At 44.0% G+C, this 15,345-nt stretch overlaps 1 long non-coding RNA gene and 1 pseudogene across 2 annotated transcripts in view; both read left to right on the top strand.

The window, feature by feature from the left end:
* The window catches only part of LOC118610041, a 91,496-nt gene that overhangs the window by 48,750 nt on the left and 27,401 nt on the right, over window positions 1-15,345 (top strand). The window lies entirely within an intron of this gene.
* LOC118610536 lies at window positions 4,605-4,723 on the top strand (annotated as a pseudogene).

Raw genomic sequence — 15,345 nt, 5'->3', positions numbered from 1 at the left:
ATCGTATCTTGTAGGCGAGTCATTCTCAAACTTAAATCATGGGTAAACCTCTTTTAAAAGAAAAAACAATTTCCTATGGTCCCCCTCCCTCAAAGTCACTTCAATTATTTTTGTTTAATGTTACTCATATATGGACAAATATAAATGAAGCATCAGTTTTGTGTTAGTGTAAACAATGTATTTACCAATAAAATACAAACAAAATATGAAACTAACACTTAAATTAACAACGTAAGTGTTACACGATAAATGATATTGATTTGCTGGAAAGAAATTTCTGAATAAGCTATAAGCAAGAACTCAAGAATGAAGATTCTCAAACCTTAATGGATTTAAGATCCACCTGGGGGAGTAGTATTATTGTTTTATTTAATGGAGTTTCCTGGGTCATTTCAGGGGTACGGATTCTGAAAATCTGAGACGAGTACAGGAATCTGCATTTATAATAAGCTTCCCAGATGATTCTGGTGAAAGAGGTCCAAGATGGCACATTGAGAAGATCAGTTAAGATCATCACTGGTCAGTCTTATAAGTCTAACTAGTCTATTCAAGAAATAGGGCAGATGGGAGAGGAACAAATACATTTGTTTTTGTCACTGCTACATCATGTCTTTAAACCGAAGGCAACAGCCCTTCTCAACAGCAGCTTCTTCACCAGAAGACAATAGGTGGAGGCCTTCCACAAGAAGTGCGAAGCTATGACTCAGAAGGAGGGTCTAGAGCAGGAGGTGACAAACGTTTTTCATAAAGGGCCAGATAATAAAGGGTTTAGGCTTCGTGGTCAAACAGTGTCTGAAGCAGCTATTCAGCTCTGCCCCAGTGGCATGAAAACAGCCATACGTGACTCTAGGTAAATGAACGAGAGGGCTATGTTCCAATGAAGCTTTATTTACAGAAATGGGTGCTGGAGGGATTCGGCCTCTGGGCCATAGTTCACCAGTGCCTGGTCTAGAATCAGATCCCCACTTTCTAGCTCTGGGTTTTTTGAAGGTGTCACCATTCCTCAGCCTTTAGAGGAATTCCCTGAGCAGGAATTCAGAGGAGGTAGGGATACCAGCAATCTAAGAGCATGTTAATGCAGATTTCCTTACATCATTCAATATTTCCAGGCCAATACTTTGTGTATATAAGGCATGAACAAAACACCATGGATTAAGAAATAACTGACTGGTCGGATACCTCTGACCAAGACACCTCCAATAATAATGACAACTTCTGTTTATTGAACGCTTACTATGTCCCAGACACTGTGCTAATAATTTCTGGCTCTATCTCAGTTCGGCCTCTCAGTAGCCTTATCAGGTAGGTACTATTATCACCATTTTACAGATAAGAGAGCTAGGGCCGAGAGAGATCAAATAACTTTCCCAGGGTAGCTCAGCTAGTAAGTAGTGGAGCTAGAACTCAAATACAGGAGGATCTAGTGTAAGAATCCTGCTTCTAACAAGGTATAGCCCATGTTGGCTGGTATTCAATGCTAAAATAAACCCAGGGCCCAATGTGGACCAGAACAGGGCTAAGTGTTCCCTTTCCTGCTTGGGTTCTGGTCTAGGAATGGTTAAGAATGAAGGCCTTGAGGTCAGATCTACTCAAGTTCATGTCCTGCCTTGGCCATTTGCCAGCTGTGTGACCTGGGCCAAGTCACTTAGGCCTGTAACATATCCAGGTGGGGAGGTCAGGCTGGTAGCTGGACGCATGAAACTGGATAAAGGTCCAGGGAGAAGTTAGGATGGGAGAAATAAACGAGGGCATCAGTAAATGGTTGGTATGGAAACCATGGAATTGTATAGTCTCACCTCAGAAGAATAATAGATGGAAAATAAATGAGGCCCAGGTCTGAGCCATGGGCTACACCACTACTTAACAGTGGGCGGGAGGGGGGGTGGGGGGTGGTGGTTGGAGTGCATGGACTTGTGAATAGCGTGGCCAGCAAGAAGGAGGAGATCCTAGGGGGTGGGGATTACTATGGAAGCCCAGAGACTGCAATGCTTCTAGAAGGGCAGTTAAGCACAAGAGACATGACCTGTGAAGCTTTCAGTGTCACTGATGAGCGTTGGTTGTGGTTATGTGGAGCTGGTGCCCTACTAGAGTGGACTGTGGAGAAAGTGTGAGGTGAGGGGGTGGCAGTAGATACCATGAGTCAACTTGTCCATCAGTTTGCTGAAAAAGGGAATTGACAAGCCCAGAGCTGTAGCCGGAGGGGCCGAATGACAGAAGAGAGTGCTTGGCAGTTGGGCCACATTGAGTGCTAAAATGTAGCAGCTATTATAATTACCTGACTTTCAGGCTGTCTGCTAGTCCTCAGAAATACACCCACTTGGAGATTAGCCTTTCAGGGAGCTCTACCAGACCCAAAGGCCCCAGACACAAAGGAATGACATGCTAGAGGTAAAACTCAGGGTGAACTGGAAGGATTTTCTTTGGAAGGATGGAGTGTTCAGTTTCCCGTGGATGGGCTACCTCGGGAGGTCTTGGAGGCTCCTGGAAGCTTCTTCTCTGAGCATCGGGCTCATCTGCCTGGGCTTGGAGTTCTACCAGCACTCCTGCTTATGATTCTCACTCGAAAGTCAAATTTGCTGATGCAATCTGTGTGTTGGGATTGCAGAAAATCAGTTTATGCATGTGCGTGTGTGTGCGCATGAGTGATCTTTTCTAAAGAGCGGAGTAAATCTTATACAAATCTGATAATCGTCTCAAAAAACTCTAGGCCTTGCCATTTACATTCCCCAACTTAGTTTCCCTTATACATCCAGGACAAAAATAACGGCTTGTGAGGACTTAAAGGCTTAGGGATGGAAAACTTAAAACTAGTCGGATTCTGCCCAAATCCTATCAGATCTTCTTGCTTTCCATAAACCTTTAATCAGCATCAACTCCGTGTGTGTGCGTGTGTGTGTGCACGCTCACACGTGCACACCCTCTGTTCTGTCCTCTCAATCAACTTTAACAACATAACAATGGTGTCTAAGATTCACACACCAACAACTGGAAGTGTTTCAGAAATGTGCTACAGTGTTGGCCACTACTGGTGTATCTAATAGCAAACTTACCCCTGGCCCTAGGCTATGGATGGAGTTGAGGGTTCCTGGGCTCCCCATGTCTTGTGAGCTAAAGCCCCGAGCCCTCTGCTCACTGCCATTCAAGGCTTCACAGGGCCATGGACGAGCAATTTGGGCCCAAATATCCATCACTAAATATTTTCCTCCTTACCCCCTCTTCATCTAAAGCAAGGAAGTTCTGAGTATTTGCAGAGGAGGAACTCTTCAATTATTTAAGGGCAAAAGTCTCTTTCTTCCAGGAAATACCCATAACCAACCAACTAATCAAAGTATCTGCAATACTGGACAGAATTTTACCAATAAAACTTTACTAAACAGAACCTTCAAGTAACCAGATTGAAGTTAGTCTTTATCTCTAAGAGCATATCATTTTGGAGAGAAATAGACAAATCCAACCACAAAATAGAAACTAATGAGATGCTGATCACAAATAGAAAATAACCCAACAATTTTCCAGGCTCGTCAGGAACAATACCTGTTCATGCTAATCTCTACCTCCATCTGTAGCCTGGACATTGAAACGTGACATGGATCTCTAGGTTTTATATTAGTCAGGTTTCTTCACAGAAACAGAAACAATAGGATATTACTCCCTCCTCCCAACACACGCGCATGCGCAACACACACACACACACGCTATATAGAGAGAGATTTTAAGAAATTGGCTCATATGAATGTGAAGTCTAGCCAGGCTGAAACATGCAAGGGAGGTGGACAGGAGTCTATTGATGTTGCAATCTTGGGTCCAAAGACAGTCTGGAGGCAAAATTTCTTCCTTCTCAAGGAACTCAGTCTTTTCTCTTAAGTCCTTCAACTGATTGGGTGAGACCCACCCACGTTCTAGAAGGTAATATACTTTAGTCTATGAACAAAATTTATTGATTTAAATGTTAATTACATTTTAAAAGCCCCATTCGCAGTAACATCTAGATTGGTCTTTGACCAAACAGCTGGCACCATAGCCTAGCCGAGCTGACACATAAAATTAACTAGCATAGGCCTCACTCTTTTCAGACAGGAGACATGCCATGACAGACAATTTGTTTGCGATTACCCAAGCCAAGAAGTGAACGCAATGCTTTAGAAATATTTCAACACCAAAGATTAAAATTAAAAGAGGCTTTAGGTCCATAATATGAACAAATTACAATTAAGAATTCTTTCCCACATCCTCCTCTCCCCCATCTTAGTCCCCCGCCATTCTATAGATAGCCCAGCCATTGGAGATGCACAGAACTGATAAATTTTGTCGTCGAAAATAATATGAATCAATGATCTGACCTGTTTTCTGGCAGGGGGACTCAGATAGTAGAGGCAGATAATCAACCGAAACAAGAATTTTTAGTGTCATTGTGCCCGAGCACTTGGACCAGGCATTATTGTGTGGAGCCGACACTGTTGTTGGCTGATCCAACCCCAACTTTTCTGTCTCTATCCACCTGCATCCAGGCCAAGGGTAAGGGGCATAATCATGGTTAAAGGGATTTTGTTTGTTGTCTTGGGTTTCCAGAAAAGCCCTTGCTTCTCCCTTTAGAAAAACATTGGGTTTACAGCCATGGTACCCTGAACAAGCCTGATCTCATCTGATTTCGGAAGCTAAGCAGGGTCGGGCATGGTTACTACTTGGATGGGGAACCACCTAGGAAGACCAGGTGCTGTAGGCGTAAAAAATAAAAAATAAAGGATTGTAAGCTGACAAGGTTCTTGCAATCTGTGAGATCAACCAAGGGTTGCCTCACCTAAAAATAAAAAAATAAAAAAATAGAAAAATATTGGGCACCTCTAGATCTGACTAAGATGACTAATAAACACATGAAAATATGCTAAACATCATTTGCTATTAAGCAAATGAAAATTAAAAAACCACAATGAGATAAAATTACGAATCTATTAGGATGGCTAAAGTAAACACACACACACACACACGCGCGCACGCACAACACAAAAAAAACTGACAATACTAAGTGCTGACGAGCATACAGGACATCCGGAATTCTCATGCATTGGTGCTGGGAGTGCAAAATGGCACGGCCACTCTAGAAAACAGTTTGGCAGTTTTTTATTAAGTTGAACATACTCTAATCATATGACTCAACAATTCCATCCTAAGTATTTATCCTAGAGAAAAGAAAACTTTTGTTCACATAAACATCTGTGTGTGAATGTTACAGCAAAATTATTTCTAATTGCCCCAAACTGGAAACACCCCAAACGTCCTTTAGCAGGTGCATGAATAAACAAGCCACGGCATATCCATACTGTGGAAAACTGTGTGGCATGGACAGGAATGGTCTGCTAATATGTGCACCAACCTGAACGGATCTTAGAGACGTTATACTGGATGGCAGGAACCAGACTCAGAGTGGTACCCACTGTTTGATTCCACTTATATGATACTCAGGAAAAGGCAGAACTCTAGAGAAGGAGAACTAATCAGTGGTTGCCAAGGCTTAGGCCTCTGGGGAAGGTTTGATGACAAAGGACGCAGCACAGGGGAATTTTGGGGAGTGAGTGAACTGTATTCTGATTGTGATGGTGGTTGTACAATTCTATGCATTTGTCAAAATCCACTAAACTGTATAACACCAACTATAAAAACGTTATTTTCTATTTGTAAGTAAAAAAAAAAGCAAGTTACGGGGGCTGATTTGACTGTTACTGTCCTCTGCCCTTGTCCCTTTGTTCCTCCCTCTCATCCTGGATGGAGGTGAGGCTGCCAGGTAGTGACCAAGGGGAGGAGCCAATGATAAAAGCCATCAGGCCTGGCTGGTGGAGAGAAGATGTGGACAGAACTGGGGTCTCTTCCTGTACTGCTGAACCCTGGACCATATTCCTCCTGACTAGTCTCTTCCCAGGGGTGGAAGTGTCCATACTGCATGCAGGCAATACAGGGCTGCATTGTCTGTAGAGAATTTAAAACAATAATAAAAGCAACTGAAAGATTTTTGTGTGTGTGCCAGCAGTTCTAAACAATTCCAACAATAAAATACTCCTCCTTGCTCAAATAAACCTATCATTAGTCTAACTTTTGAACAATTGCTCTGGTTACTGTGGAGTTTTAATAACATGTATGTAAGTTCCAGGTGGTCACCTACAGGCACATATGGACTGAACTACATTTGTTTGTTTTGAGAGTAAACTAGAAAGGTTTCCTCTAGATTCAGATTCATTTGGGCATGGTTTTTAAGTGATCACTCCAGCCACTTTGTTTCAATCTTTCAAATTTTAAACACACTATTCGAAACTCTGAGTGGTCATATAGGATGATGGAATTGTAGTAACTCAATTTCAGATTGTCTTCTTTTATAATCACTGTGCTATCATTGTTTATTTCAAATCTACTGTGTAAACACGAGGGTCTGGATGAGGCTTGAAGACAGGAATAGCTCTCAAGGCAAAACAAGACGGTTCTGACTGTTATGAACTTGCGGAGGGTTCTGTGATTTAACTTCCGTGCCGAGTGTGATATTCTTTAAAAATATGTAATAACATATGCCAATTTGAAATGTATTGCTGAAAAAAATTTTGTCATGAAGGGGAGTTTTAGAAAATGATCTATCACAATCGTCACATATGCTAGGGAGGCAATTGCTCTGGACTCCTCGTGAGATAAATACACAGAATTTAAGCCGTATTAAACAGGTATTCATTCCATTACTCGTGAGTGAACTAAAGCCCATGCTTCTTGCGTTCATGGGTGGTACTATATAGGTCTTGGGAAACAAGAGCACAAAAATAGAACCCATTAAATGACTTTACTTTACCAGAACTTAGATTTCATGCGAATGTGTCCCATAGCAGGTCAGGGCACATGGGCTCTCTGTGGTTGGGGGATGGCTGTACGTGCTCATCTTCTGTTTAATTTGCCTTTGCAGATGGCAAATATTATTAATTGGAGGAAAGATTTCTTTGTGGGGAAGTCGATCTCTATGATGATTAAAGTTAAAAACAGAATTCTAATATGGAAGAATTCAATTTGCTATTCAGGTATATTGATTTTCATCTCACAATGTTGGGAATGGAGTGACCTATGGGAACTGCTCTTAGAGGACAGGGCAGATGGCCATACTGGGCTGCATGGCCCTGTGTCATGTTAGCTGTCTGTGTCCTGGGAGGCAATGGAGTTGGGATTGGGTCCTGGCCACATCCCCTTCCTCCTCCCTGGGCTGTTGACTCAGTTTAAGCCAGGGCGACCTCTCGTTTATTCACTCCTTCTTTCCATAATATCCACCGGGCTTATTCTGCGTTGGGCACCGTGCTAGTGCCCGGGATGTGTTGATGAGACGAAGCGCATACAGCCCCTGACCTTTGGGAGCCCACGTTCTCATGGAAGAGAGGAAAAGAATCAAATATTCCCAAGAGTCAGTGTTGTGAGGGGAGAATCAGTGCTGTGGAAGAAGGTTCAATAAAGCCTGGAGAGAGTAAAGGGGGCATCAGCTTCGTCTAAGGGTTCGGCAAAGCTTACAGAGGAAGTGGTGGTCCTTGTGGGTCCAGACAACTTTTATTGTCCATCTAGAGATGACCACCACACCCCCAATTTGAGAAGATTCTGTCCCTTGCAACCAACCCTAGAGATAAGATAAAAACAAAACAAAACAAAACGACAACAACAAAAAAAACCCACCTCTTTTGAATTTAAAATAATCCACATTAAATGAAGGTATTCCAGGCACTAGGAAAGGGGATATTTTTGAGGGGAGGGAGCCTTTTCATTTCTTTTTGAATAATATTGCCAACTTTAAGGCCTTTCCTGAGTCAGGAGATGGTTGTGAAATTTGAGCCGCAGAGCAGTGGCCCCTTGGTTGGCAGGAGAGCTGCCCTGCTGGTGGAGAGGTTCCTGCAGTTTCCTGGCCCAGGAGGGAATGATGGGATTAATTCCAGGCCTGCGGAAGGATAGGAAAGCAGTGCTCCCAGGACCCCAGGCACAGCCCTCTGGCGTTCCTGGGAGTTTCCCTGCGTTAAAATGCATTGGCTGTGAGACAACATTTCCCTCACAGTGGGGAGCTCTGTGCCTGAGTTCCTTGTTCTCATTTCCTCCCCAGGACCCGGATGACAATGACTGGCAGGCAGCTGTGAATGACAAGCCTCTAAAATAAGGGAGGGGGGAGTTTGACAGGAGAAAACAACCCTGGTTTGGCAACAAAAGCTCTTAGCTCTGGGGCCATATCAGTAGCACCTAGCCACATCTAGAAAGTGTATCTGCGAAGTATATCTCTAGGTGGGTGCAGGAAAACTGTTTGCAGGTCCCAGGGAAAATAGAGCCAGTGGGAAAGGCCTTCGGTGCAGAGAGGGGCTCAGATGAAGTATGAGGGAGAGTAAGACTGGCAAGGGTGTCCTGGATGGCTTCCAAGTGTGGGTTGCCGGTGCCCTGTCTCTCAGGAGTCAGGTGGATGGCCAGGATGCTACCTCGAAGCCCCCTCTGGACATGAGGAACTGTGATTTTGCTCTGACCTCTGGGCTGGGAATTTGAAGAGCTGGGTCCCAGCTCTAACTCTGTGTTGACCTACTGGGAGACACCAGGCAAATGCCCAAGGTCTCTAAGCCTCAGTCTCCTCTAAGAGAACTGGAGGGTCAAAGGTTTCTCCCTGCTCCACTGTGATATCTGATTGCAGGCTCTTTCTTCTTATGCATTTTAACCACTATTGACTCATCTTCATCTGTGTCTTTGTGATGTCACATAAAAGGTTGGGAAATTTTTGCTATTTGGAGAAAAGGCTTCCATGGAGTGTGAAGCCTCCACATTCTGGGGTGGTTTATGAACATAGATTCAGACTCTCCTTCCCACCAAAACGTACTCAGAGCTTGGCATCTCAGGCATCTTCTCAGCCAGGTGGGCAGAATTTGCCAAACCACCAACCACTGTAGTTGAGAAGAAAGACTTTTTCTCAGTCTGGATTCTGACAGTTTGCTAAAAACTTGTGAGATTGCTGCAGTTTCAGGAAATTTGTGTGTGTGTGTGTGTGTGAAGTTTTGAGAATGCATTTTTAAAACTTTATTTTAAAAAAGTCTAAATAATTTAAAATGTTGCAAAGAGAGCACAGAGAGTTCCCTTATGCCCTTCCCCTGACTTTATGTAACGGTGACATCTTACCTAGCTATGACACATTTATCAAAACTAAGACATCAACATTTATACAACACCATTAACTAAACTACAGGCTTTGTTTTGATTCCCCTAATATTTCTACAAATGACCTTTCTCGGTTCTGGGATCCGACCAGGATACCATGAAACATGTCATCATCCTGACCCCTTAGTGTCCTCCGAACTGTGACAGTTCCTGTCTTTCCTCCCCCTCCTCCTCCATTACCTTAACACTTTGGAATAAATCTGGTCACATATTTTGAAGAAAGTCCCTCGTCTGATGTTTTCTCATGATTAGACTGAGGTTTAGGGGAGAATATCACAGGCGTGAAATGCCCTTTTCATTGTGTGATACCAGGGGTACCTGAAAGCAACGTGGGCTTTCACTGGTGGTATCAACCTTTATCACTTAGTTAGGGCGATGTTTGCCGGGTTTCTTCATTGTTAGAGGTGAGTGTGAATATTTTTTACGGTTTAAATTCAGATGTGATTTCCAAATCCAGATCCTGATCTAAAAACTTCCTCCTGTCCTAAGGAATGTGATTCTCTGAGATTAAAATGTAATCATTGTACACAGTGCTTTGGGACAAATGGGTCTTAGGAGGTGCCGGCAGTGTAAATAAAGGCGGGCCTCGAGATGAGGTTTTGGAGAGGTCCGAGTGGGCTGGGGCAGCAGGAGGTGGGGAGAAGCAGTGGGAGAGCAGGGTGGGCGATTGATACAAAGCAAGCGTTCCTGGCTGGGTTGCGGGAGCAGAATAAGCAAGGAGCCATTAGGCAGGTTTAAATGGGACCTGTGGCAAATCAGGGGAAGAGAGAACACGAGGTAAATAGGTGTTCTCCTACATGCTCCCACCCAATTGGTTGCAGGTGGCACTCACCCTGGTTAAGAAATAGTCTGTGACCATGAAGGACGGAGGCTGGCTGACTGGCCTGTATGGCTCTCAGACCCATGATGTTGACCTCGTGATCCGCTTCGCAGCCCTAGATGGCCAGCAGCCCCATTCAGGCAACTGTCAAACCAAAAAGAGTCTGCTTTTGGAACTTTTAATATCTGGCTAAGTTTGCCTGGGGTCTAAGAAGGTCAGCACTTGCCATTCATCAGAAGGGAACCTCACACCAGCTGCTTGTAAATAAGGGGCCTGGGGAGAGCAGAATATTCAAATGTCTGCTAGATATATGTTCTTAGGCAGTTTTTCTGAGGGCTCATCCCCTGTATTGCCTCACTCTATTTGCCGGGGGCCAACCATCGAGCTATTGTTCCAAAGGGAAGGCTCTGGGTCAGTTTTACTGCTTTCTTCCAGTCACAATGACTTTTAACAGGCAACATCTGACAGTATGGGAGCCCCTTGCAGCCCTGGGTGAAATTATGATAACAAGAGAAAAAAGCTATTACTGCCACCATGCTTTCATTATGCAAATGATATTAAGATAGGCTGTGTGGATCGCCCCTGGCTATGCTATAATCTCCATGCAGTGATTATAATGTGTCAAACTTAGTCATTTTGATTATGACATGTTAATTACATGCCATCCTCATGTAGACATGAATATTACTCCCTATCAGACAAAACACAAATTGAGGCCATTGTTGGTTAGTTGTATGTATGTGTTTTAACTTTTTTTTTTTTATTCAAAGGATTAAAAGATTTAAAAGATATGTGATATTACAAACTAATTAAATACCGGCCTGCTCTTTGGAGAGGGAGGATGAGGCTCGGTTGGACTGCTTGGGTTGCATCTTGGTACTTTGGGAGCCATTGGCATAAAGGGGTTTCCTGAGAAACAAGAAGCTTGAGTTGTTGGGGATGGGGGTGGGAGGGAGTAGTTAAAGGTTGCTAGGGGGGGATGTCAAGGAGCATTTGAAAACTCCAGGCCCAACATGGATTAGAAGAAGAAGTAATCAAATATCCGATAGGGATGGCCGAGCTGGAAGGGCCCCTGTAGACCCAACTCTCCTTTTATCAATGAGGAAATTTAGGACCCAGAGAGGTAAAGAAAGAAGTCCAAGTTTACCCAGCCAGAATGAGAAAGAGCTGGGACACAGCATCATATCCCCTGTGACCTGGGACCGCCATTTCCCTGTGACAGCGAAAGGGTTGGTCTGACCTTAATGAGAACCACCATGTCTCTAAGTGACAACCGAGACGGGGTTCTTTGATCCACACATTCATGGGTCAGAATCAAGTCCAGGTGCCTCCAGCTTGGCCGCCAGAGTCCTCCACAATTAGATTACCTTCTACCTGCTTTTTAGGCTTATCTGCTAGTCTTGTCTATCATAACTCCTTTACTTCTATACAAATGTTTTCTACTGCATTATCTTCTAAACACACCTTGAATCTTTATTCTTTTGGGCTTATACAAAATCTGAAATAATAATAAGAGCTGGTATTTAGTTAGTATATTTTTATTGGTATTTATTTATTATATTCCGGGTACCATTCAAAAAAAATTTATTTGTATGAATTCATTTAGCTTCATAGCAACTTTATCAAGTATGTGTTTTAGTATTCTCATGTAACATACGAGAAAACTGAAGTATAGAGAGCTTAATTCAGGGCAGTCTGCCTCCAGAGCCTACTCTTTTAACTTTGAGAATATGCTGCCTCTCTGAATTAATTTCTTTCCTTTCTTCCTTATATTGTATTTGTTTTTCAAGGCCCGCATCATATCATTTCTTCTCTAGGAAGCTTTCTCTGCTGTAGGAGATTATATTATTATTTACAAGTACTTTCTACCCTTCCCTGGGGATGATTATATCTCCCTGTTCCATCTGCTGGTGGTCTTAGTTGTGTGGCTTGCTCTGGTCATAACATGAGTGGAATGACACTCCATGTTGAACTTACTCAATGAAATATGAATGAAAATGACAAGTATCACATCCAAGCAGCAGTTTTACCAGGTGGCTCTCTATTCTGGTTACTATGACAAAAAGAAATGTCCTAGATAGGAACTGCTGCATCTGCCTGGGTTCCAGAATCAAGAGGACATGGAGCAAAGTGCAGCTGACCCGTGCAGAACAGGTTAGGAATAGATATAAACCATTGCTATTGTAAACCATGGGTAGTGCAGGGTCGTTTGTTACCCCAGCATAACTGAGCCTATTCTGACTGACACACCTGTTCACATGCCCCTAAGGACTCTCTCCCTGTCCCCACCCCTCTTGCCCAGCACTTTGTGCCTCCTGGACTGACATGATGAGCTAACTTGCCACACTTCTCTCTTTCTCCTTAACAGGACTGTCAATACCTTAAGGGCAAGCCATGTATCTAGGACTCATCTGCTTCCTCCACCCCCTTACTCACCCCTAGAATAGTCTAGACACATGTAGGTTCTCAGTACATGAACATCTGTTGAGTTTTTTGATTGTTGGTTTTTCAAAATCAATTAAGACATTTTATTGAGATCCCATGTGGCCAGGCCAGGGCTCTGGTGACCTTATTTCCACCTGTCTTCACCTCTCTTAATATCCAGTCTCTTCTCCAAAACAACATCTGTGCTCTTCTTCCTTTACCCACGTTCTGGGGACCTGGGAGAACAGTGGGCAGTTTGGCCTCAGAGTGGGTCTTCTCAGGACCGGGGGAGGGGATATTAAAGGTCAAAGAGCTCAACCATCAAGCCCATCCTTAAGTTCTCTTACTGTTCCTCTATGATACCCCATCCAGGTCTATACTTGGCTCTAACATCTTGGGCACTAGCTGCTTCATCATCAAATGTCAGTGGGCTCAGCCAGATGATCCCTCCAGATTCCTCCCAGCTCTAAAGATCTGTGAGTCCAGGCTCTGTGTTTAGTAGCAAAATAACTAGTGTGTATGTGTGTGTGTGTAGGGGGGGTGTAGCTCTTCCACTTCCTTTGATGTCACTGAGCTGAGGAAGGAAGATCGTTTGAGAATTGAGTGAACAAGAGCAGAAGTCAAAATAGGGACATTAGTATCAAAAACAATAGCCAGAATGAGGTAGGTTAGTATCACAGTCAATATCCAGAATAGGGTAGCTTAGCATCAAGGTCAATAACCAGGGCAAGAGGATCATCTGAGACTAGAATGGCTAGTATCAGAAGAAGTCATGGGTCCTGCAAAGTCCTTGCTCCAAAGATGGTCTCTGGCAGACTGGGTCCATCTATTGGCCCCTTCCTCTTCCAGGTTAATGCTTTCTTACTGATCCAAGCTCTTTTATAGGGAGGACCCACATAAACCTGTCAGCCGTCAGCAGCAGATTCTGAAGCTGGAGCTTTCACCAGCCAGTGGGCATTGGAGGTGAGCTCATCTCCATAAGAGCCCCTTGGAAGTCACTAGGGGTTGTATAAATGGAGGAATTATCATTGAACTATAATTTCAACAAAGGTGGCACAATGCTCTGTTCTGCTATGATGAAATGTGTCATTAAATATAGAAATAGATCAAACACCTTCCCACTGAGATCCTCTGGTACCAAGTATCTAGGTGAAAAGCTAAGTATCTGTGAGAGCTCACAAAATGTGAAGGAGGTGAGAGAAAAAAAATCTCTCACTAGGGAGATATACTTAACTAGACTTATAAATAGCCTGATCACAGCTCGTTTGATTAATTTGGGGAAAAGGAGTAAAAGTGTTTTGCCAATTCATCAGATTTCATGCTTTCAAAGCGGTTGCTAATGTAAATATTAGCATCCAAAATGAACAAATTGTCTTTGGTAATTAAATGCCCTAATTTACAGGTTCCATTAGCAGAGAACAGAGATAATTTTCCCCTGAAATGAACTTTTCTCTTCTTATCTTTTCCCTTATCTTAACTTGATATACTTCAGTGGATGTGTTTGCAGAGAGGGAGTCTGGGGTTTGCTCTCTAATGCTCCATGTGCAGAGGACTGAGTTAGTTCCTAAAAATAATGCCCAGAAATGGTAGAGCGAGTGTCTCCCCCTAGAGAGCTTAACCTCCACTGGGTGTGGTAGGAACAATGGCTGTTGCAGGGACCTTGGCCTGTGGTGTGGGGCTAGACATTCTCCCTAGTGACTATGTATTCCCAGAAGATCTGCCTTCTTCAGTTGTCTCTTCCTAGATTGGACATTTCTCTTGGGAAATCTGCACTGAGGGGAGGTGATCATTGACATGGACCCCAAAGCTGATCCCAACTGTTAAGTCATCATATTGGGTCTTTGCAATACCACTCCCTCTCTCTTATCCCCTGGGACTTCCCTAAGGAGCCCAAGACTGCGCCCTACTGCTCAAACCCCTCAGTTGCCTACTCTCCACCAAGTGCTAGCTGGTGGCTGCTAAAGCCAGTCTAAAGTGTTTACAGTTTCATAGGGAGCCAGAGATTCAAAAGCTGGCATTAGCCAAATAAATTAAGCTTTAGAGGTGGCCAGTTCCTCTCTGCCAGAGTTCTAGGGGTGGTGGAGGGGAAGCTGCATGGACAGGAGGGCCTGCCTCATACACCATTTTCTAGGGTCTTCTTTTATTTATTCAAGGGGCAGCGCTCTGTCTCCTGTTATCCATTCATAGGCTGGAACTAGGGTGAGGTAAGTGAGGCACCTGGGGTGAAAATGTTAGAAAGTGCAGGATTGGCATTTGTAAGACCCTGAGAGTGAGCGCCTCATTAAATCTGTGCCCCAGGCGCCTCCCTCATCTCGCCCTAGTCCTGGCCCTGGCTTTTTAACAGCCTCGAGGGAGGTGACGGAGGCATTGGTGCCACCTGCCCCTTACTGGTTGTTTCAAGCACAGAGCCTGGACTCGTGGATCCCAAGTGAGAGGAACCTGAAAGCAGCCTGGACCAGCCCATGACCTTTGGGGATAAGGCAGCGAGGGCCCAGTGATGTCAAGAGGTGTGTTCAGTTTTGTACTCCTGAAAGGGGGTGAGGGGCAGAGTCTGAGCTGTGGTCTCCCGCTGCTGGGAGCCCCACCAATGTAGAGGAAGGCTCACTCTGTAGAGGATGTGCCTGACTCTTGTTCGGCAAGGTTCACTTCCCTTTAAGAAGCCTTCGCTATAATCACTGCCACTACCATCCTGTTTCCCTTTTCATGCTTTGGTTCTAATTCAGTAAGTCCCCTGGGGGATTGTGATTCCCAGGAGCACCCATCAGTTTGGCATCACTGAGTGCTCAGGGTGTCATTCCTGGAAGGCCAGGCTGCAGCAAACTTCAGTCTTTCTACCAATTCTGTAAGCATTAATTTCTTATGCGAAGTCATTTCTGCTTAATATAAATGGAATAATTTCTGTTTCCTGCATG

This window comes from Rousettus aegyptiacus, unplaced genomic scaffold (genome assembly GCF_014176215.1).
Source record: "Rousettus aegyptiacus isolate mRouAeg1 unplaced genomic scaffold, mRouAeg1.p scaffold_m13_p_12, whole genome shotgun sequence".
Lineage (NCBI taxonomy): Eukaryota > Metazoa > Chordata > Mammalia > Chiroptera > Pteropodidae > Rousettus > Rousettus aegyptiacus.
The sequence above is the reverse complement of the archived record's forward strand: the minus strand, read 5'-3'. Positions and strand labels throughout refer to the sequence as shown.